The following is a 24080-nucleotide window of genomic DNA, read 5'->3' as shown; positions in this document are numbered from 1 at the left end:
CAGTTATCTCCTTTCCTGTTTCTTCACCTTCTCCCTTATACCATTCATTTCCTCTTCATTTCTATCTTAAAAAGCATAAAAGCAAAACAAAATTTCTCTAAACGTATTTTTTCCACCTACTATTTTATTAATGCTCCAATCAAGGTCAAGCGTCTTCAAAAAGAATTGCCTACATGCAGGTCTCTACCTTCTTTTCTGTCATTTTCTCCCAAGTGTATACAAAGTATATGTTTAAGGATGAGTAATACATACCCCTGTAGGCAATGCCTGTCTTTAAGAATAGAACGTTACCTGTAACTGATATCCGCTGTGGCTCTATTTCATCACATTCACTTCTCTTTCCCAGAGGTACCATCATCCTAGGTTTTCTGTTTGTCATTCCCTTTATATTTATAGTTTTGCACTGCTTAGTTTTGCCTTATTTTGAATTTTATGTTTATGGAATCATTGTGTGTATGCTTCTATCACTTTCTTTTGCTAAAAACAAATTCATCCATGCACATGAGTAATGTCACAGTACATTAATTTTTATTATTTTATAATACCCTATTGCAGGGGTCGAGAGCCTATGGCTTGCGAGCCAGATGTGGCTCTTTTGATGGCTGCATCTGGCTCGCAGATAAATCTTTAAAAAAAAAATAACGTTAAAAATATAAAACATTCCATGTCTTACAATCCATTCATTTCCTACCACTCATGTTTATGGTTGTAGGTGGCTGGAGCCAATCACAGCTGTCTTCCGGGACAACACCAAATTTTTATTGGATAATGAGTAACGTACATGGGTTGTTGTATGGCTCTCACGGAATTACATTTTAAAATATGTGGCGTTCATGGCTCTCTCAGCCAAAAAGGTTCCTGACCCCTGCCCTATTGTATGAATAGCACAGTCTATTCATTTACCAGTTAATGGACATTTAAATTGTCTGATTTTTTATTCTTTAATAGGGATACTGTTTTGTAAAATTTGTGTTGAAGGCTAATGAATATGGACTTCCAAATATTTGTGGTTCTTTATAATGACATGTAAACATAATTTTCATGTCTTGGCATTATTAAAAATAAAAACGGTTTATGAAATGAAAATTATCAACTTGCATGCTATAATGATAATTTCTGGCTTTCATTATCAGTAATTTTTTATGATGTCAAATGTCAAATATAGTGGATCTTAAAATTACATATTAATGGAAATTGTAAACTATTTCCATCAAAATACAGAGTTTTGAAGGTAGTCAATCGAGGTTTTTGTTAGATTTTAATAGCAATTCACTTTGAAACAGTCATTTTTGGCAAAAATTGGTCCAATCCATTAAATCATTTATAATCATTTTAAAATTCAGACTACATTAAAAAGCCATTTTTATGTGAATCGCAGCCCATAGAAACAAAGCAGTTTTGTCCTAATCAATGATATGAATAGAATTTGTGAAATAGTTGTGTGGGCCCCATCTGTGTACTCCACAACCACTAAATCATTATTTTATCTCTGGAACTCTGAAAACAGCCTCTTTTAAAGTCAAAGTTAGAATAAGCTCCTCTTTCCAAAAAGCAAAGCCAAGAAAGTTGCCAGTGTTTCAGGAAAGGTACCTGTCAAAGGCAGAACAATTGGCAATATTTTAACTGAAACACTACAAAGACATTTTAAATTTGTTTCTTATAGAATGGAGCATTGGTAAACTTAGCTATCTTTGTTTTAAAACTCTGAGGTTTTGTGACTTTCTTAACTGGTAATAAAAATTGTCTTGCTATGTCACTGCACTGAAATTACAGATGTAGCACTACTTTTTCAGCTATCATCATAGACTTCATTGAGATTCTTAGTGGCCTATAAAATACAAAATTGCTATTGGCAGGTTAAATTTCATTTATAAATATTAAGGGAATTTAATTAAATTAATTCACAATGAATTGTTTCAGATAAATTCTCATATTTGGTGAGTTATAAAATTAGTTGATATATAATAAATTTAATAGCATCTTTGTAGGTTCTTTTAAACAAATGTTTTATTACTGTTCCTATGAGTTTGACTACTTTTGATGCCTTATATTAATAGAATTATACAGTATTCATCTCACTAATACATTGTCCTCAAGTGTCCCATCATATTGTACTACATTTTGTTTATCCATTCACCCATTGATATTAATTTGGGTTGTCTGTACACATTGGCTGTTGTAGACAACGTTGCTATGAACATGGAGGTACAAATATCTCCTTAAGACCCTACTCAATTCTCTTGACTATATACCCAGAAGTGGAGTTGCTGGATCTTATAATTCTGTCATAACTTTTTGAAGAACTCTTATACTATTTTTCTTAGCTGCATCATTTTTTATTCTCACCAATGGAAACTTTTATTTTAAAAATTTTTTTTAAAAAAACACAGTTATACATATACCTAGTTTTAAAAGTCAAACTGTTTTTAAAAAGCTAAAGCAAATCAGTGGTCCCTTGTGTGTATTCCTCATTCCCACTTCCCCGAGATAACTACTTTCAAATCAGCTGTTTGCTCTGGCATGTTTCCTTCTTATTTCTTGATAGCATTCTTAACTGCTAATCTGAATTTTGCTTTAGATATTATCTATTTACATTCTTGTATGAAAGACATTTATTTCTCCTACCTCCACTGTCCTGTCTCACTACTCATTCATTTCCACACCTTCTGTCCTCTCAATATGGATATGTTATCATTTTGAATACATCAATATTAGTGTTTGCAATATCATAACCATAAATATTATCCACAGCTGAGTTACATATATGTTTTAGTTTTTGTTTTCTTTATTTGTAATTGTATTTATGCTTTTCATTTAGCTTCTTGAAGATAACCATTTTGGAGCCATCTGTTTGCTTATTGCAGTGTAAACTGGTTGATCTCTAGAACTACTGCATAACCATTGATCATCTCCTTTCTAATCACATTGTCCTTTCATCTTTCTCCTGATTTGGATTCAATCCCTTCCCCTTTCTTAGTTTATTTACTAATTTTGGTAGACTCTTCTCCAGTAGTTCCCTGAAATAGTATGCATGGGATTTTAATTATTTGAGAAATTGCTTGTCTAATAATTATTTGTCTTCAAACTAGAAGTCTAGGTGAGAAGTCATTTTCCCCCTCAAATTTGAAGCTATTATTTCACCATTTTCTATGTTTTTGTTGCTGTTGTTTTAGAGAGGAATAAGGGAGAGTGATGAGAAAAATCAACTTGTAGTAGTGGCACTTTAGTTGTTCATTGATTGCTTTTCATATGTGCCTTGACCAGGGGCGTCCAGCTAAGCAAATGACCCCTTGCTCAAACCAATGACCTTGGGCTCCAAGCCAGTGACCTTTGGGTTCAAGCCAGCAAGCATGGGATCATGTCTATGATTCTACACTCAAGCCAGTGACCCCACGCTCAAGCTGGTGAGCCTGCTCTCAAGCTGGCAACCTCAAGATTTCAAACCTCAGACCTCAGCATCCCATCTTGACACTATCTACTCAGTCACCACTGGTCAGGCAATGTTCTATTTTTATTTTTGATAAGTCTACTGTTAATTCTGATTCTTAATTTTTGAAATGTAGCCTCTTTTTAAAGAAACTTAGTATAGTCTCTTTATCACCTAACATTTTATGACATTGTTTACTAGTATTTTCTGTGTGTTTAACTGTTGGAACACTTTCGTAGGCCTTTTCAATCTAGAAATTTATGTCCTTCAGTTCTGATAACTTAAAAGTATATTTATTTTCTAATTTTCTTATCACTTCTGTTCTTTTTTCCTGAAACTCCTATTTTGGAGATGTTGGAAATACTGAAGTTATTTTATGTGGCATGGAAGATGGACCATAAAGACAGTGGCCAACAAACCCTCCCAACCCTTTATCTACATGCTTATCCTCACATTATCAGGTGAAGTTTAATTATCTTTCTCATGGAATCTGTATTGGTATTAAGATCTGCTTTACCAGTGAAAAGTGGCAGAAATGATATCTGAGACATCTAGTCCCAGACCATAAGGGAACTGGACACTTCTACTCCCTTTTTGTTCTGTAAAGAATCTTGGAGTAGATTACTCAATAGTGAAAGGTGATGTGGAGGTTTAGAGAGTGAGAGGGCATCTTAGGCTATAGAGCCCAAGGCAGTTTTCAGTCAAAATATAGCTATGGGACAGCCCTAAGCAGAAGAGGAGATGACCTGCTTTGCGGAGCCCTGACAACCAACCAATTTATGAAAAATAATTTTAATTCAGTAAGTTTGAAGATGATTTGTTATGGAAAAATAACATACATCCTCTAATTCTCTAATACCATCTTTTTCATTTCCCATTATTTTTCTATTGTTTGAAGTCATTCACACACTTTTAGGAGGATTCCACTTTCTGGTTTTATTTCTCTTTTAACTCTTATCAAAAGTTTAGATTATCATGTTGATACATTATCATATTGTTAAAATTTAACATCACTTTTTTGTCCTCTGGAAAAGTTTAATAGCTTTCTATAATTTAATATAAATTTAATAGCTTCAAGGATGTAAGCATCTTTTATATTTTTAAGAAATTTAATTACAGTTAAAAATTTTTTTGAAATCTGTTTTTGTTTCTCCTGAAGTACACTTTATTATTGTTTTGGTTTCTGTCCTTTCTACTGATACATTTCTTAAGTGTTTGGGGATCCTTCTCTCTCATTCAAGTTTAATTTTCAAGCAGTAAGAAGCTGATTAGAAACTATCTCCTTGATAAAACTTGACAATTATTGTAACTCACTCTAAAATAATCTGACTGGGTCATTTTAGTGGATATTCTCAACTCTATCTATAGGGATTTTCTTTTGGCCTGGTTAGTTTTCCTGGAAAGGAATCTTAGAGGGAAATATAATCCTAGAGGGAAGTAAAAAAAGAGAGGCAATGGGTTGTTCAAAATGTAGATTTTACATTATGGAAATTCTCCCTATTTTTAGTATTGTATTTCTGACCTCACCAATACCTGGTATGCCAACATTTTAAGTGTCTTCCTAGAATAAATCTACAGTCTTAATCAGCAATCACCCTGCTACATGGTGTGGGGGACAGTTTTTAGGATCGAATTGCTTTTTACCCAGATTTTCAATGAATTATCTTGTTTTAACTACGCATTCCTCCACTCCAAACCTACTCCCAATTTCAGAGATAAATGATGCTTCTAAGTCTTGAACTGTTTGGGGATCCTTATTTGCTAGTCAGCCTGTTTTGAGAATTCTCATATTAGAAATATTTAACATTCCCTAATCTGTTAAAGTAGTAAGCAGTCATTCTCTTTTTTTAAAATTAATTTTAATGGGGTGACATCGATAAATCAGGGTACATATGTTCAGAGAAAACATCTCTAGGTTATTTTGACATTTGATTGTGCTGCATTCCCATCACCCCAAGTCCAATTGTCTTCCATCACCTTCTAACTGGTTTTCTTTGTGCCTTCCCCTCCCCCAACCCTCTCCCTCTCCTCCCCACCCCATAACCCCTACACTCTTGTCCATGTCTCTGAGTCTCATTTTTATTTCCCACCTATGTATGGAATCATATAGTTCTTAGTTTTTTCTGATTTACTTATTTTGCTCAGTATAATGTTATCAAAGTCCATCCATGTTGTTGTAAAGGATCCGATGTCATAATTTCTTATGGCTGAGTAGTATTTCATAGTATATATGTACCAAAGCTTTTTAATCCACTCGTCCACTGATGGACACTTGGGCTGTTTCCAGATCTTTCTATTGTGAACAATGCTGCCATAAACATGGGGATGCATTTCTTCTTTTCAAACAGTACTATGGTGTTCTTGGGGTATATTCCTAAAAGTGGTATAGCTGGGTCAATAGGCAGTTTGATTTTTAATTTTTTGAGGAATCTCCATACTGTTTTCCACAGTGGCTGCACCAGTCTGCATTCCCACCAGCAGTGTAGGAGGATTCCCATTTCTCCACATCCTCGCCAGCACTTATTCTGTGTTGTTTTGTTGATGAGCGCCATTCTGACTGGTGTGAGATGATATCTCATTGTGGTTTTAATTTGCATTTCTCTAATGATTAGTGATGTTGAGCATTTTTTCATATGCCTATTGGCCATCTGTATGTCCTCTTTGGAGAAGTGTCTATTCATTTCTTTTGCCCATTTTTGGATTGGATTATTTGTCTTCCTGGTATTGAGTTTTACAAGTTCGTTATAAATTTTGGTTATTAACCCCTTATCAGATGCATTGTCAAATATATTCTCCCATTGTGTAGTTTGTCTTTTTATTCTGTTCTTATTGTCTTTAGCTGTGCAGAAGCTTTTTAGTTTGATATAGTCCCATTTGTTTATCCTGTCTTTTATTTCACTTGCCTGTGGAGATAAATTGGCAAATATATTTCTGTGAAAGATGTCAGAGAGCTTACTGCCTATGTTTTCTTCTAAGATGCTTATGGTTTTACGGCTTACATTTAAGTCTTTTATTCATTTTGAGTTGATTTTTGTGAATGGTGTAAGTTGGTGGTCTAGTTTCATTTTTTTGCAGGTAGCTGTTCAATTTTCCCACACCATTTGTTGAAGAGGCTGTCTTTACTCCAATGTATGCTCTTACCTCCTTTCTCAAATATCAGTTGTCCATAAAAGTGTGGGTTTATTTCTGGGTTCTCAGTTCTGTTCCATTGATCTATATGCCTGTACCAGGCTGTTTTGAGTATAATGGCCTTGTAGTATAACTTGATATCTGGAAGTGTGATATCTCCCACTTTATTTTTCTTTTTCAAGATTGCTGACGCAATTCGTGTTCTATTTTGGTTCCATATAAATTTTTGGAATATGTCTTCTATATCTTTGAAGTAAGACATTGGTATTTTAATCGGTATTGCATTGAATTTATAAATTGCTTTGGGTAATATAGACATTTTAATGATGTTTATTTTTCCTAACCATGAGCACGCTATATGCCTCTACTTCTTTGTATCTTCTCTGATTTCTTTTATCAATGTTTTATAATTTTTTGAGTACAAGTCTTTAATCTCTTTGGTTAAATTTATTCCTAGGTACTTTAATTTTTTTGGTTGCAATGGTAAAGGGGATTGATTCCTTAATTTCTCTTTCTGACAGTTCATTGTTAGTGTATAAAAATGCCTCTGATTTTTGAGTATTGATTTTATATCCTGCCACCTTGCTGAATTCATTTATCAGGTCTGGTAGTTTTTTGACTGCAACTTTAGGATTTTCTATATACAATATCATATCATCTGCAAATAATGATAGTTTTACTTCTTCTTTTCCAATTTGGATGCCTTTTATTTCTTTTTCTTGTCTGATTGCTATGGCTAGGATTTCCAGAACTATGTTGAATAAGAGTGGTGAAAGGAGGCACCCCTGCCTTGTTCCTGATCATAAGGGGATTGTTTTTAATTTTTGCTCATTGAGTATGATGTTGGCTGTGGGTTTGTCATAGATGGCTTTTATCATGTTGAGGTATGTTCCCTGTATTCCCACTTTGCTGAGAGTTTTGATCATGAATGGGTGCTGCATTTTATCAAATGCTTTTTTTGCATCTATTGAAATTATCATGTGGTTTTTGTCCTTCCTTTTGTTTATGTGAAGAATCACATTGATTGATTTGTGAATATTATACCAGCCTTGCCTCCCAAGAATAAATCCCACTTGATCATGGTGTATGATTTTTTTCATATATTGCTGGATCCGGTTGGCTAATACTTTGTTGAGGATTTTAGCATCTAAATTCATCAGGGATATTGGCCTATAATTTTCTTTCTTTGTGTTGTCTTTGCCTGGTTTTGGATTCAGAATTATATTCGCTTCATAAAAGAAGCTTGGAAGTCTTCCTTCTTCTTGAATTTTTTGAAATATTAATAGCTTGAGAAGGATAGAAGTTATTTCTTCTTTGATTATTTGGTAGAATTTACTTGAGAAGCCATCAGGCCCAGGATTTTTCTTTTTTGGGAGTTTTTGATAACTGTTTTAATCTCATTTGTTGTAATCGGTCTGTTTAGATTTTCTGATTCTTTCAGATTAATTTTTGGAAGGTTATATGTTTCAAGGAATTTGCCCTTTTCATCTAGGTTGTCTGGTTTTTTGGTGTACAGTTCTTCATAGTGTTTTCTTACAATATTTTGTATTTCTGTTGTGTCAGTTGTTATTTCTCCATTCTTATTTCTAATTTTATTTATTTGAGTCCTCTCTCTTTTTTTCTTGGTGAGTCTGGTTAAAGGTTCATCAACCTTGTTTACCTTTTCAAATAACCAGCTCCTGGTTTCATTGATCCTCTATATTGTTTCTTTAGCCTCTATGTCATCTATTTCTGCTCTGATCTTTATTATTTCCTTCCATTGGATCATTTAATCCATTTACATTTAAGGTTATTATTGATATGTAATTGTTTATTGCCATTTTATTCTTTAAAACTGTATTTTTCTTTTGCTTTATTCTTTTTCTCTTTTGATCTGTTTACAACAGGCCCCTTAGCATTTCTTGCAGCCTTGGTTTGGTTATAGTGAATTCTTTGAGGTTTTTTTTTTTTTTTGGTCTGGAAAGATTTTTATTTCTCCTTCAGTTTTAAACAATAGCCTTGCTGGATAAAGTAGTCTTGGTTGTAGGCTCTTGTTCTGTATTACTTTGAATATTTCTTGCCATTCCCTTCTGGCCTCAAGTGTTTCTGTTGAGAAGTCGGAAGTCATCCTTATGGGAGCTCCTTTGTAGGTGATAGCCTTTTTTTGTCTAGCAGCTTTTAATTTTTCTTTATCACTTAGCTTTGGTATTTTAATTATGATGTGTCTTGGTGTAGATTTCTTTGGGTTTCTCTTTAATGGAGTTCTCTGTTCTTGAACTTGTGAGATGTTTTCCTGCCTTAATTGAGGGAAGTTTTCAGCTATAATATGATTGAACAAAGACTCTATCCCTTGTTTTTTCTTTTCTTCTTCAGGAACCCGTATGATGCGATGTTATTTCTCTTCATGTTGTCACAGAGCTCTCAAAGTTTCCTTAGACTTTTTAGGTTTCTTTTCTTTTCTTCTGCCCTGCTTCCGTGCCTTCATTTATCTTGTCCTCTAACTCACTAATTCGATTCTCAGCTTCATCCATCCTGCTTTTAATTCCTTCCATTGTGTTCTTGATTTCTGATATTGTATTTGTCATTTCTGACTGATTCTTTTTTATTATTTCAATGTCCTTTTTATATTTGCTATCTCTTTGTTTAGGTGTTTGTAATGACCATCTATTGTTGTTCTAATATCTTTGAGCATCCTAACAATTGTTATTTTAAACTCTGCATCTGGTAATTTGGTTATATCTGACTCATTCAGATCATTTTCTGGGGATTTCTCTTGATTCATTTGTGTTGCATTTCTCTGCCATCTCATTCTGTATGTGTAAAAGAAGGTTTTGGCCACTGGGGTCCACTGGGTGTGGCCTCTGTGTTCCCTAGGTGTGGTCTGTCTGCAGGCTCGCCACTCCCTCTGCTGCTGCTGCCAGTGCATTCAGGTATGGGCGTTGCTGGTGCTTGCCCCCCTGGGGCTGTTGCTGTGGTTTTCTCCTCTCCTTCATGGGAGTGGCTTTGATCATGTGCTCGGGTGTATAAGCCCTGGTGGCCTTGGCCTTCACCTTGCCCCTGCGGTTGGCATTGTGCTCGGCCCTGAGGGTATGGATGAGCACCTTTGCTCAGCTGCAGGTCTCCTCCTGATTCCAGGCTTTCGCCCCACTCTTGCTGAAGGAGCCCACTTGTGGGATGGCTGCAAGCTTTGGCTCCACAGGCCAGGCTGGACTGCATACCCATGCTCAGTAGTGGGACTCCGCCTGTTCTGGGCTTTTGACTTCAACCCTGCGGGAGGAGCCAGCTCCCAAGTTAGGCCACAAGCCTCTGTTCTGCCGGGCGGGGCAAGGTTGTGCTTTTGCACCCTTGCTCAAGGGCAGGTCTCCACCCTTTCCGGGGTTCTTGCCCTTCCTCTCGCAGGCTGTATTGCAGGTGGCCCGGAGCTGGGCTTGACCACTTTTGCATGCCCCCTCTCCCCAGCCGGGCAAGACTGAGCTCACACCTGGGCCTCAGTGGTGGCCAGCCGGCTTCCGCCCTTGCTGACAGAACCGCACCTCCGCGTCCTCTATCGCCCTTTCTCGGGCGAGCCCTCAGCCGTGTGGGTGGGGGCACTGCAGCTCAGACCCTAAGACTCACTACTATAGCCCCGAAATCTCCCTCCTTCTAAGCGACTGCTCTGAGTGCTGGGGGAGAGCTTGTTTGGTGTCCTGCTTCCCTTTGCTGGTATTGCTGTTTCCAGGGGAAATATTCACTTCAGATTTGGGGAGTGACTTGTCCCAGAAGTTAGGGTGGCTGTCTCTCAAAATGTTTCTCCCTGTGCCTCCTAGATTACACTGTCTTCCTGCTACTCTGGTCCTCTCCTCTCTCCCCATTCCCTACAGCCCCAGGGGTGTGGTTGTGAGAGAGGTGCTCTGCACGGTCCCTTTAAGAAGAATCCTGGGTCTGAGAAAACTGTCTCTTTCTCACAAACAGTATCCTGTCTTGTTTCCAGATAAATACTGTCCATATGCCTCTTCTAGGCTCTGGGGCTGCAGGCTGGGGCTTTGTTTCTGGGACTCAGGACCCTCCCCTCTCTGCTAAACTCACTTCCCACCACGCGATCCTCTCCCGGCTGCTGTTCAATCTGGGGAGCTGGGCAGCCCTCTATGCGTTTCCACTTTTCCTACCAGTCTCAGCGTGGCTTCTTCAGTGTTCCTTGGTTGAAGAGTCCTCTACTTTAGTCCAAAGTTGGTTTTTCCTGATGATGGTTCTTAAAATTAATTTGTAATCCACTTTGGTTCTGAGAGGTGGAAATTGGTGCATCTGCCTACTCCATCACCATCTTGTCTCTCTAGCAGTCATTCTCTTGCTTTCTGGCTTCCAAATTGTGTTGCTGTTGTGGGTCTTGTGACCTACTGTTTTGTCAGTTTGTGATTTTTTTTAATGACAACTGTCATTTTAGTGGTCCCTAAAATTAATCCACTGATATGACCTGGGTGTTGTTTCTGGTACTAGCCTATACAGTTGATTCTCTAGCTTTCCAAAAAATTCTTTGATCAACTTTTAATAAATTTAAACTTAAATGTCTATTATTTATAATTAACAATCCTGCCTAATACAGTACAGTACTAAATGATAATTACTGGTAGAATTTGTGATGTTGACACCAAGTATTATATATAGAGTAGTTAATATCTAAATTGTTCTGTAAATAACTAAGAAATAAATTATTCTATGAGACCTAAGTATTTTAGCAAAAAAGTAAAAAAATGTGTTATTTTTAGGAAATGTCACATTATATGTCTCCTTTTTATAGATTTACAATCATTTAGCATATTAATTCTGCTTTAAGGAAATTTGTTCAACTTTGCTTAACCATTTCTTTCTAGACTTATTTGTCAATTGAAATAAAACTTGTAAATATTTTGCTGGACACACTTCAAAAATTTTGGAACACGTAAATAAATTTTGGGAAATTTGGAGAAGTTTAATGGGTCCAAGAGTAGTGCCTTTACACCATTTTTTCTAAAAATCAAAAAACAATTTAATCCAACCTATTTGAGAGTCATTTAAAAACTAACCAATAATGAGAGTACAGCAAAAAATTTGTATATATGCATCTACAGTGAAACTTAGAAATGTAAGACCTGAAATATAGCCTGACCAGACTGTAGTGCAGTGGGTAGAGCATCAAACTGGGATGCAGAGGACCCAGGTTCAAAACCCTGAGGTCCCTGGCTTGAGCACAGGCTCATCTGGCTTGAGCACAGGCTCACCAGCTTGAGCTCAGGGTCGCTGGCTTGAGTGTGGGATCATAGACATGACCCCTTGGTCACTGGCTTGAGCCCAAGGTCACTGGCTCAAACAAGAAATCACTGGCTCTGCTGTAGCCCCCCAGTCAAGGCACATTTGAGAAAGCCATCAATGAACAACTAAGGAGCCACAACGAAGAATTGATACTTTTCATCTCTTTTTCTTCCGGTCTCTCTGTCCCTATCTGTCCCTCTCTCTGTCACACACACACACACACACACACACACACACACACACACACACACACACACGACCTGAAATGCAATTAATACGTGTGTGTATATATATATATATATGAATGTATATATCATACATATGAAAAAAAATTAAGAATTAATAAAGGTAGGAAAAGCACCCCCCAATATAATCACCCCCCAAAAAAATTTTAAAATGAAGGAAAATATCAACAAATATTCAGAACTAAATTACATTCCTCATCAGTCAACCATTGGTTGCCTATGAATGTTAGAGGCCAAAATTAATGCATTCTGTGAAAATTGGTTATAAAGAATTACAGAAAAGAGAATTGTATTTTTGTTATTTATAATTTTGTTATACATTGTTTAGTTAGCAAAAGTCATAATAAACTTATGTATACACATAATTTCTTTAGAGAGCTATTTACTATTACTGTACTGAATGTATGACAATACATGATACTACCTTTCTAAAATCTGAAGATTTTGAATTCTAAAACACACTTACCCCATAGGTTTAGTGTCATGATTCAATATCCCAGCTTAACAAAATTTAAGATTGTTTATATTTGTCTTGAATTTTATAAGGCTCAAGTTGAGTAGCAGAAGTTTTCGGAAAATAATTTTATTTGCTCTGATGGTACCTTTTTTTTAATCTTTCCAATCTGCTTGAGGCTTTAAGTATAATTGGTTGATGTAATATAACAACTGCCAAATCTACACGGGTCATTTTCAGAAAATACATCATTTCTTGTAAATGCCACATCTGTGTAGGGTTCTTCTCTGTTAAAGTAATGTAACTTAATCCTAAAAGATCATAGCATTTTTTCACAGTATTTTGTATATTTTATGGAAAAATAGTCATCAGGTCAAAGGTGCCCCCTTTCCCCTTCAGTGTTGTAGCTTACTATGAAGAAATACAGAACATCTTTCTCTTGAGAAAAGTTGAGCATAACAATATTTTACTGGCAGCAGAAAGCAGGAAAATATTAGTTTAAATCAGGTCGAGACTATAAAATTTCTACTGACCAAAAGTAGTACCAAAGTGAAATGAAATTTTAGAGAGAAAATCAAAGCTACAACATCCTTTGAAATATGCAGTCATTCTTGTCAAAAGGAAAAAAATAAGTGTAAGAGTTTTATAATTTTGAAAATGACAGCATAGATACTGTTTTTCCAAGACCTCAGAAAGAATGGTAGTGTCTTGATGTAGTCAGCAGAGTGAGAGGTCCAGATATTAAATTTTGTTCATGTACACAAATTTGATCAGCTTTAGAGATCCTATCTCCTACTAATCACACTTATAAAATAGTAATATATAAACTATAATATAAAGTTATTGACTTACAATGGTTGATATATTTTTTCAGTGTCTACAGATTTGGTCTTTTCCATCTAGAGCTCTTTATTCCTTATATAAAGATATCTAAGAAATAACCAATCAGTAGTATACTTGATAAACATGAAGTCAAACCAAAGAGAGAAGGATAGTTTTAACCCTTTGAGTAGTGAGTTTTTTCTATGCTCGCTGACCCCCAGGAGTGAGTTTTTTTTCAAAAAATGAAATTAGTTCCAGTTCCAGGTTTTTTTTGTTTTTTTGTTTTGTTTTGTTTTTCAGTTCCAGTTTTATTAACTTAAAATCATGTTTGTTTGATAACCAATTTATAGAAACAAGAACATACATTTGTCTTTTTTTAATGTTGCCTTACACATTTTTAAAATAAAAATTTTTGTTATCTCATGAAATTCTTGTGTACCTCCAACTCAAAGTTTAAAGACTTCCATACACCATCATACTCTGGATGGCCAGGAGGCACGAGGACATACACGAACATTTGTACTACTCAAAGGGTTAAAGGATGTTTCACTCACAATTATCTGTACTTATTCCACAATAACAAATGCCTCTTTAGTGAACAAAATATTCTTATCTGTTTGATTTAAGTTGTTCTTGTGTGGACAGTGCTAATAGACATTGCTATATCTTGAACTTTGGGTGTCAGTTTGTATTGCTTCAAAATCACAGTTTGGATAAAAGTGTCCCTTTTTCAGATTTGTTACAGAAGAAAAAGATCATAGTTTCAGTTCTTTGGGAGCTTATGGAAAATTTAGATGCATAATTTGACTTCCTACAAAATCTTGCAATAGGTATAATAATCAGGACCAAAGAGAAACATGGTGTGCCTTTGACAGACAAAGATAATTAGATATTTGATTCCCCTTCAAACTGATGTTCTTTAAGTATTTGTTCTTTTTTTATTTTTTTTTGCGGAGAGCAAGAGATCAGTTTTGCAAAGACCACCTTACCAGCACAGCACAGGGAAGGGTATGGAAGGACCTCTGTTGGTAAAAGATACCTGGTCGTATGTTGTCCAAAGCAGCTCAGCTCTGACTCCAAACTTGCATACCCTAACTCAGTGGTCCCCAACCTTTTTTGGGCCACGGACTGGTTTAATGTCAGAAAATATTTTCATGGACCGGTCTTTAGGGTGGGACGGATAAATGTATCACATGACCAAGACAAGGGTCAAGAGTGAGTCTTAGACGGTCATTTTTAAAAAATAAAACATCGTTCAGACTTAAATATAAATAAAATGGAAGTAATGTAAGTTATTTATTCTTTCTCTGCGGACCAGTACCAAATGGCCGACGGACTGGTACTGGTCCACAGCCCGGGGGTTGGGGACCACTGCCCTAATTAACAAAACAAAAACCCAGGAGCTAACCAAACTCACCCTCTTTGAAAGGTGGTTTAGAAATCATTTATTGCTATTCAAGTATATTCTTGGGTCTTCTCACCTGATTGCTAGAAGCTTGTCAAAGTAGTCCTTCTAATCATATATAATATTGATAAACACATTTTTTTCTCTCTGCAATGTTTCTAATGATATGTCTTCTTAAAAACTAGTGTCCTGGCCCTGGCCGGTTGGCTCAGTGGTAGAGCGTCGGCCTGGCGTGCAGAAGTCCCGGGTTTGATTCCCGGCCAGGGCACACAGGAGAGGCGCCCAACTGCCTCTCCACCCCTCCCCCTCTCCTTCCTCTCTGTCTCTCTCTTCCCCTCCTGCAGCGAGGCTCCATTGGAGCAAAGATAGCCCCGGCGCTGGGGATGGTTCCTTGGCCTCTGCCCCAGGCGCTAGAGTGGCTCTGGTCGCGGCAGAGTGACGCCCCGGAGGGGCAGAGCATCGCCCCCTGGTGGGCAGAGCGTTGCTCCCTGGTGGGAGTGCCGGGTGGATCCCCATTGGGTGCATGCGAGAGTCTGTCTGACTGTCTCTCCCCATTTCCAGCTTCAGAAAAAATACAAAAACAAACAAACAAACAAAAAAACTAGTGTCCTGGGTAGTTGTCTGTCTGGCTCTTCCCTAAATCCACTTCAGGTCATGATTGTGTTTTAGACCTGAAGCTATAGGATGGGAGCCAAGAAAAGAAGCATAGAAATCAGGCTGAGGGATTAAAGAAGGCATTCTAGAGGACATGATTACATGTGAACCAAAGTTTAAAAGTCAAAGAACAGTTGTATACATAAGTTGGTTGGCAGAGGGAATAAAATGGCTTGGAGTGTGGTATGTATTGCTCAGTTTGCCTGGAACAAAATGTGTATGTATGGCGTTGTCAGGGTGAAGCTAGAAAATCAAGTAGGATCCATGATTTCAAACTTTTCTGAAAGCTATGAGGTGCCATTGAGGAATTTTAAATACAATACCATAATCAACAGTTTCTCTTGGAAAGATCATGGTGGCAACTGGGTGGCAGTGGAGGTATTAGACTCATTCCCTCAAGACATTTAGGAGGCCACAACATGAACTAAAGGGGTGGAACCAGAATTGTGAATAGTTTCAAGAAATATTTAGAAAGTTGCTTTATAAGATTTCATGACAGATTAGATGAGAAGGGTGTGGAGAGGGAGATTCTGGTTTAGAAGCTAGATGGGATGGTTTTACCATTCACAAAGATCAAGAATATAGAAGGATGTACAAATTTGGTGAGAAATAAAATGGAAAGGAAATGGTGATTGTTTTGTATGCCTAATTCTTTGAACATGTAATTTTCACTTTAATTTTCCATCACATCTTAAATAGTCTCAAAATCCTCTCCAAAAAAAGAGAAAGTAAAATGACTCAATTACTAATTAAGGCATCTCGGATTTTGGAGAACTTTTACCTCTAAACAAATGCATTTCTATTACTTCCCTAATTTCCTGACTTGCTCTTCTTTCCTCCTTCCTTTCCTTATCATGTTCTATGAAAAATAACTTCCTCAATACTCCCTTCTATTTGTCAACATTATCAAGTTTCAATCAGAATTTATTCTGTATAATTGTTCCCTGAATAAAAACTTTTCCTATTCACTTTAACTTTACCAATTATGTACTCTTTATAACCCTTCTATAGTTAACTGGCTGAAATCCTGACTTTTTTTTACAAATATTTATCATTTTCAAAACTGAATTATAAATTTTCTTAGAAGTTTAAATTCTTGGATGCCTGCCAAGACATTAGTATTAATGTCTAAAGGATAAATTATAAATTAATTGATTTTTGGTATACTTCATTCTGAAAATTGGCAATAAAATGGATCCCACAATAAATGATTAAATTTTAAGCATTTGGGGTAGTCTTTTTTATGTGATGGAACATTTTAACTTAGTCACTTTATAAGGTACAAAATATTAAAGAATATTCTTTTTATTTTTTAATGTGATTTATGGTATTTAACTTTTAAAATTATTTATTTTTTAATTAAAGTTGACATACAATGTTATATTAGTTTCAGGTGTATACCCCAGGGATTAGACATTTATATTTCTTACTAAGTGATCATCGTGATAAATCTCATACCCATCTGACACCATACATAGTTATTAGAATATTATCGAATATATTCCCTATACTGTAGTTTACATCCTCATGACTGTTCTGTAACAACCAATTTGTACTTCTTAATCCCTTCGCTTTTTTCACCCGTCCTCCATCCACCTCCCATCTGGCAACCGTCAAAATGTTCTCTGTATCTGAGTCTGTATCTGTTCTATTTGTTTGTTTATTTTGTTGTTTAGATTCAATTGTTGATAGGTATATATTTATTGCCATTTTGTTCATATTTTTTAAATCTTTTTCCCCTTCTTCTTAAAGAAGACCCTTTAAATTTTCTTATAATATTGGATTGGTGGTGATAGACTCTTCTAGCATTTTCTTGTTTGGGAATCTCTTTATATGTATGCTCTTTGATTCTAAATGATTGTTTTGCTGGGTAAAGTAATCTTGGTTGTAGGTCTTTGCTTTTTATTACCTTGAATATTTCTTGTCATTCCCTTCTGGCCTGGAAAGTTTCTGTTGAGAAAACAGTTGACAGTCTTATGGGAGCTTCTTTGTAGGTAACTAATCATTTTTTTCCTTGCTGCTTTTAAGACTTTCTGTCTTGAACATTTGCTATTTTAATTATGATGTGTTTCAGTGTGGACCTCTTTGGATTCATCTTATTTGGGACTTGCAGCCTTTCCTGAACTTGTATGTCTATTTTCTTCAGTGGATTAGTTTTCTGTCATATTTTCAAATAAGTTTTCAATATCTTGCTCTCGCTCTTCTCCTTCTGGCACACTCATGAGGTGAATGTTGGTATGTTTGAAGTTCTCCCAGAGGCTCCTTACAATATGTTCATTTTTTTTTGGATTTTTAAAATTTCTGGTCTGGCTCTTTTCTGCTTTCTTATCTTTCAAATTTGACTTGATATTTTGCCTCATCTACTCCATTGTTGATTCCCTATAATATATTTTTCATTTCATTTCTGACTGGTTCTTTTTTATATTTTCTAGTTCCATTTTTATGTTTCCTATCTCTTTGTTGATGTTCTCAGTGAAATCATTAAGGATCTTTATAACCAGTGTTTTGAACTCTATATATGATAGATTGTATCCATTTTGTAAAGTTCTTTTTCTGGAGTTTTGTTGTTTTTTCATTTGGTGCTTGTTTGTCTCCTCATTTTGGCAGTATTCTTGTATTGGTTCTACCTATTAAGTGGAGCTGCTATGTCTACTGGGCTTGATATAGTAGCTTTATGTAGTAGGTGACCTATAGGGCTCAGTGGCACAGCCTCCTCAGTCACCCAACCTGGGTGCTCTAGGTACCTTTCTTCCCTTCCTGCCCCACGAGCTGTGTATACCTTTCTTTTGTAGTTGAGGCTTGATTGGTGTTGGCACATCAATGGGAGGTGTTTACCTCTAGTCTAAGATTAATTACGAAGACTGGCTGTGACCACTGTGAAGGATCAGCTGTGCAGGGGCTGACCTAACAGAGCAGGCTTTACTTCAGCAGGGCTCTAGTGCCTGCTGAGTCCCCACCTTGAGTATCTCGCTTGTGAAGTTCGTTGGTGAAGCTGTTTACATGGTCTGAAGCTATTTACTGGGTGCACTGGCCCTGTGGCCTCCTGGGAGGTGCAGGCCAAGCTCAGCTACTGCTTGTGTTTTGCCAGGGGCCACCTGGCATGGGCTACAAAGCAATCTGCAGATGGCTGCTACTTGTGCTGGGCTTAGAGGTGCCCAGGTGAGGCCAAGCTGCAAACTATGGCTGGCTGCTGCTAGTGCTGGGGTTGGGGTCATTTAGCAAGAGGTATAGGGCCTGCTAAGGGCAGATGCTCCTTGTTTCAGAGATTTTAGGAAAGTCTAAAGCATGAGCCAAGACAGGACATTTGTATGGAAAAGCCACTGGAAACAGCATGGGTTGGCCTGAAAATTGGGTGTGGTGAGGTCTCAGGGAATCACCAAGGTGAGGTCAACAGTGTGAGCCAAGTTGATGGAGACTCAGATATGGCACCCACCTGCTGGCTCTGTATGGGAGGGGAGGTCACAGAAAAGGAATAATGGCCTCTGCAAGCACTTTTGTCTGGCAGAAAGACGCCCCCAGCTCTCATCCTGACACCAAATGATTCATTTCTTCCCTGAATGTCCCTGGTTCCTTTCAAGCTGCTTCCCCAGCACTGGAGCTCAAAGGAGTCCATTTATGGACCTTTAAAAAAAAAGCCTGGGATTCCAGCAGCCTTCCTTCTCACTCAGCCACAATTCCTGATGGGTTTTACAGCCAGAAGTTTTGGGACTTCTCTTTCTGGCACTGGAATCATATGGGGCTGGGACCCCTCACTCCTCAGGGAGAACCTCCATAGCTGATATTTTTCTCCTAATTTTTATCTGCCATATGTGGATGTGTGACCAGCACATTCTGTGTCTCCACCCCTCCTACCAGTCTGGATGTGGCTTCTTCTTTAAATTCCTATTTGTAGTACTTTTATTCATCTAGATTTCAAGTGGTTCTAAATGATGGTTTTTCTGTAACTTAGTTGTAATTTTGATGTGGTTGTGGGAGGGTTTGAATACTGCATTTACCTACACTGCCATTATGACTGGAAGTCTATCTAAGATATTTTAGATTCTTGTACCATTTTTGTTCAATAGCTACTCCAGTTGTTTTTACAGGGTAAGGTATTGTAGGAAATAATGGTTTCCCTTTACAAAGGAGCTGCTGTTTTACTGTTTTGGTTATCAGAAAAGATTTAAAAAATTTGACAGTTTTCTGAAAGATTCCCATGAAATTTAAGTTTTAATAGACACGGAACAGTGTTGTGTCCCCACTCCCCTGTTTTATAGTGCTGATTGTGCCTACAGGTTGTAATCTCCATTTATACTATTACACAAGCCTTGGCCAGGTAGCTCAGTTGGTTGGAGTGTTATCCCAATACACCAAGGCTGTGAATTCAATCCCTTGTCAGATACATACAAGAATCAACCAATGAATGCATAAAAGATGGAACAATAGGTCAGTGTTTCTCTCTCTCTCTCTCTCTCCTCTTTCTAAAATTAACAAATAAATGTTTAAAAATTAAAAAATAATACATGAAGCAGGCTTTAGACATTTATTAGCTCTTTAAAAACTTGGGTTTACAATGAAAGTTACTTTATTATAGTTACAGTGAGCACCTTTCTCATCTACACAGGCCTTTTGTTTTTCGACCGATAAAACTGATATATAACTGTTATGAGGATCAAATAAAATAATGTGTTTAAGTGACTTTAAAAAGAATTCATCATATTATACTTATAGGTGCTGTCACTTTTATTGTCTTACATTTTGAGAGAACTTATTTTAGAAGAATGTGAGCTCTTTAGTAGTACCTTCCTTTTTGGAGAATTATTTTAATGTGTTTATGAATAATAATGAATGCCAGTTATTGACACTGGAATAGAATTGGGAGAATATGATTTTAAATGCACACTTTTGTTTCAAGCTATGTTTTTTGTTTGTTTGCTTATTTTTATAGCTGCCAAAGGGTATCTGTTTCTCATAATGTCAACTGTGTATAAAGAACTGGGCCTACATTGTTTGTTCAGGACTTGAGATGAGAAAGATTCAGTAGTTGTCAAATGTAATGTGAGTTATTTAAATAAAGATGTGTACACTGAGAATCATTGAGATCACTGTGTCTACAATGAACTCAAAATTTTCACTGCCGTGAATTATAATAGTCATTTTAGCAGAACATTGTGGATTTTTAAATATACCTTTGTGAAATGAATGTAATGCTCTATAACAATTCTTAAGTGCCAGAATCATAAAGCTTAAACATTTTTTTCTTAGAATATTGTTTTGTTTTTGTTTTTTGTTTTTTTTTTATTTTTCTGAAGCTGGAAACAGGGAGAGACAGTCAGACAGACTCCCGCATGCGCCCGACCGGGATCCACCCGGCACACCCACCAGGGGCGACACTCTGCCCACCAGGGGGTGATGCTCTGCCCACCCTGAGCGTCGCCATGTTGCGACCAGAGCCACTCTAGCGCCTGGGGCAGAGGCCACAGAGCCATCCCCAGCGCCTGGGCCATCTTTGCTCCAATGGAGCCTTGGCTGCGGGAGGGGAAGAGAGAGACAGAGAGGAAAGCGCAGCGGAGGGGTGGAGAAGCAAATGGGCGCTTCTCCTGTGTGCCCTGGCCGGGAATCGAACCCGGGTCCTCCGCATACTAGGCCGATGCTCTACCACTGAGCCAACCGGCCAGGGCAGAATATTGGTGATTGATGCCTGCTTGGAAAGAAAATTCATCAAGTTTTGCTTAAATACCCAAATATAATCTTTTTAGGAGGGACTATTTTGCTCTTTTACTTTTATTCAAATGGTCACTATATTATATTTTTGGTATTTTCTTATTCTCTAGCTATAAACAGTATATAAGTTTATGTTAAAGTATTTAATTGAATGATTTTGTTTCAGCCACCTATTGCTATATAACAACTACCACAAAACTTAGTGGCTTAAAGCAGCCACTATTTGCTGTTGACCCTGCAGCTCAGAAATTCAGGCAGAATTCAGTGGAGTGTCAGCTGGGACTCATCTTTGTGCCACTGGGTGTCAGCTGGGACAATGTGACTGAGCTGGAAAGTTCAAAATAGCCTCACTCCCAAGTCTGAGTCTTGGTGCTGGCTGTTAGCTGTGGTGCTTCCATTCTTGTCTGTGTGTCCTCTCTTTACATGGTCTCCCACCCTCCTGGGCCTTACTCTTCATGTGATTTCTTTCTCTTGTAGGATAGCCTTTACTTAGTTGAGCTGCTGGGTTCCAAAAAGCAGAAGCAGAAGCTGCAAGGCTACTGAAGGTATAGGCTCAAAAATCCCAGAATATCATTTCCACTACATTCTGTTGGTCAAAACAAGCCACAGGCCAGTTAGATTCAAGGGAAATACATCCCACCTTTTGATCGGAGGAGTGGCAAAATTATAGAGGAAAGGGATGGGGACTCAGGGAGGCATGATTTGTTGGGGACCATGTGAGACAATCTACTATCATTATGTTAAATGGACTTTTTTCAAAAGGAAATTGCTAAAACAAGCAATGGCTTCTTGGTCATGATTTTAACATTTTAACACTAAGATGAAATAATGTTGAAAATAATGATATCTGAGCCTAATGGTAGTTTGGCCATTTGGTCTTTCTCCCTTAGACAAAGTTTCTTTCTTACTGGAGTGAGAACTTGCTGTGTATAAGTTCCAAAAATAAATCATAGTTGCTTTAAAAAATTTAATAAGACTGTTAATAAATATGTGACCAAGAATTTAAATGTCTGCATGGTAATGTAGATGGATATTCAATAATATATTTATTTAATCCCTCACATACTAGTAAATATCAATTTATATAGGTTTTGCTGTTTTAAGCAACACTGTGATGAGCATTTTTTAGGTACATTTATTAACAACAAACTCCTAGTAATATAATTCTAAGATAAAGGGTATAAACATTTAAAAATTTGATGCTATCCTTCAAAAAAATTGTTCCACTGTCTTCTGGTTTTCATGGTATTGATGAGAAGTTACAGTCATTCAGATCATTGTTTCCCTGTATGTAATGTGTTTTTTTCTGCCCTTCTAGCTGTTTCCAATTTTTTTTAATTTTCTCTATTATTTATTTCCAACAGATTATGATGTGTCCATCCAAGGCTTTCTTTGAATTTATTCTGTTTAGAGTATGTTAAACTTCTTGAATCTGTAAATCTATGTATGCCTTTGACCAAATATAGAATGCTATTGGCCATCACTTCTTCAAATACATACTTTTTTTCTGTCCCAATCTCCCTCTTCTCCTTCTAGTGTTCTAATTGCATGTATCCTAGACATTTTCATGATGTCACATAGGTTTCTTAGGCTCTGGGTTTTTTCTTTGCTTGCTTGTTTGTTTTTATAACATTTTTACTCTCTATTCTTTTTTTTAATTTAAGAATATTTTTATTTTAGAAGTTTTAGATTCACAGAAAAGTTTCCCGTACTGTGAATATATTACACTACTATGGTATTTTGTCACAACTGAGGAATCAACACTATTACATTATAGTAAACTAAACTTCTATTCTTTACATTAGATAATTTTTATCATTCTACAGTCAAGTTTACTAACATTTTTTTCTGTCACCTCTATTTTTCTTATTAGCTCATCCAGTGATTTTTTCTTATATCCGTTATGGTATTTTTCTTTTCTTTTTTTTTTTTTTCATTTTTCCGAAGCTGGAAACAGGGAGAGACAGTCAGACAGACTCCCGCATGCGCCCAACCGGGATCCACCCGGCACGCCCACCATGGGGCGATGCTCTGCCCACCAGGGGGCGATGCTCTGCCCATCCTGGGCATCGCCATGTTGTGACCAGAGCCACTCTAGCGCCTGGGGCAGAGGCCACAGAGCCATCCCCAGCGCCCGGGCCATCTTTGCTCCAATGGAGCCTTGGCTGCGGGAGGGGAAGAGAGAGACAGAGAGGAAAGCGTGGCGGAGGGGTGGAGAAGCAAATGGGCGCTTCTCCTATGTGCCCTGGCCGTGAATCGAACCCGGGTCCTCCGCACGCTAGGCCGACGCTCTACCACTGAGCCAACCGGCCAGGGCCGTTATGGTATATTTCAATTCCAAATCCTCTCTTTATTTCTCTGCTAGATCTCCCATTTTTTGAGAGACAGTCTATAACAGTAGTGGTCAACTTGGTCCCTACCGCCCACTAATGGGCGTTCCAGCTTTCATGGTGGGCGGTAGTGGAGCAACTAAAGTATAAATAAAAGGATAGATTTAACTATAGTAAGTTGTTTTATAAAGATTTATTTTGCCAAACTTAGCAAAAATCTCACATAAAGTACTTAGTAATTATTATTATATGCTTTGACTTGCTGTAACTCTGCTATATAAATTTTATAAAGTAAAGTTACTTCCCTACTTTATAAGTCCCCATTATTGTGGAACCGGTGGGTGGTTAGAAAATTTTACCACTAACAGATACAAAAGTGGGCGGTAGGTATAAAAAGGTTGACTACCCTTGGTCTATAAGATAACTGTCCTGTACTATTCAAAAATACAAACATCACAAAAGACACAAAAAACTGTAGACTGCTCCAGGTTAAAGTGTTATATTGGAACAGTGAGAAACAAACGTCTTGCCACACAATCAATCAATTAGCCAAATTAAGAAATTAGGAGTCTTTAATTAGCTGGCTACGCAGACCACATGGAAACCTAAATTGTTCAAATCAATGTGGCACCGACTACAATTTGGAGTTAGGTTTTCTAGGGAGAAT

The 24080-nt window shown here is 37.2% G+C and overlaps 1 non-coding gene across 1 annotated transcript; it reads right to left on the bottom strand.

Annotated features, from left to right (window-relative positions):
* Positions 1-20964: 20964 nt before the first annotated feature.
* On the bottom strand, positions 20965-21040 carry TRNAT-AGU (transfer RNA threonine (anticodon AGU)). The gene has a single exon. It is a non-coding gene; the product is annotated as a tRNA-Thr (tRNA).
* Between the last annotated feature and the right edge of the window lie 3040 nt (positions 21041-24080).

This window comes from Saccopteryx bilineata, chromosome 5 (assembly GCF_036850765.1).
Source record: "Saccopteryx bilineata isolate mSacBil1 chromosome 5, mSacBil1_pri_phased_curated, whole genome shotgun sequence".
Classification (NCBI taxonomy): Eukaryota; Metazoa; Chordata; class Mammalia; order Chiroptera; family Emballonuridae; genus Saccopteryx; species Saccopteryx bilineata.
The sequence above is the reverse complement of the archived record's forward strand: the minus strand, read 5'-3'. Positions and strand labels throughout refer to the sequence as shown.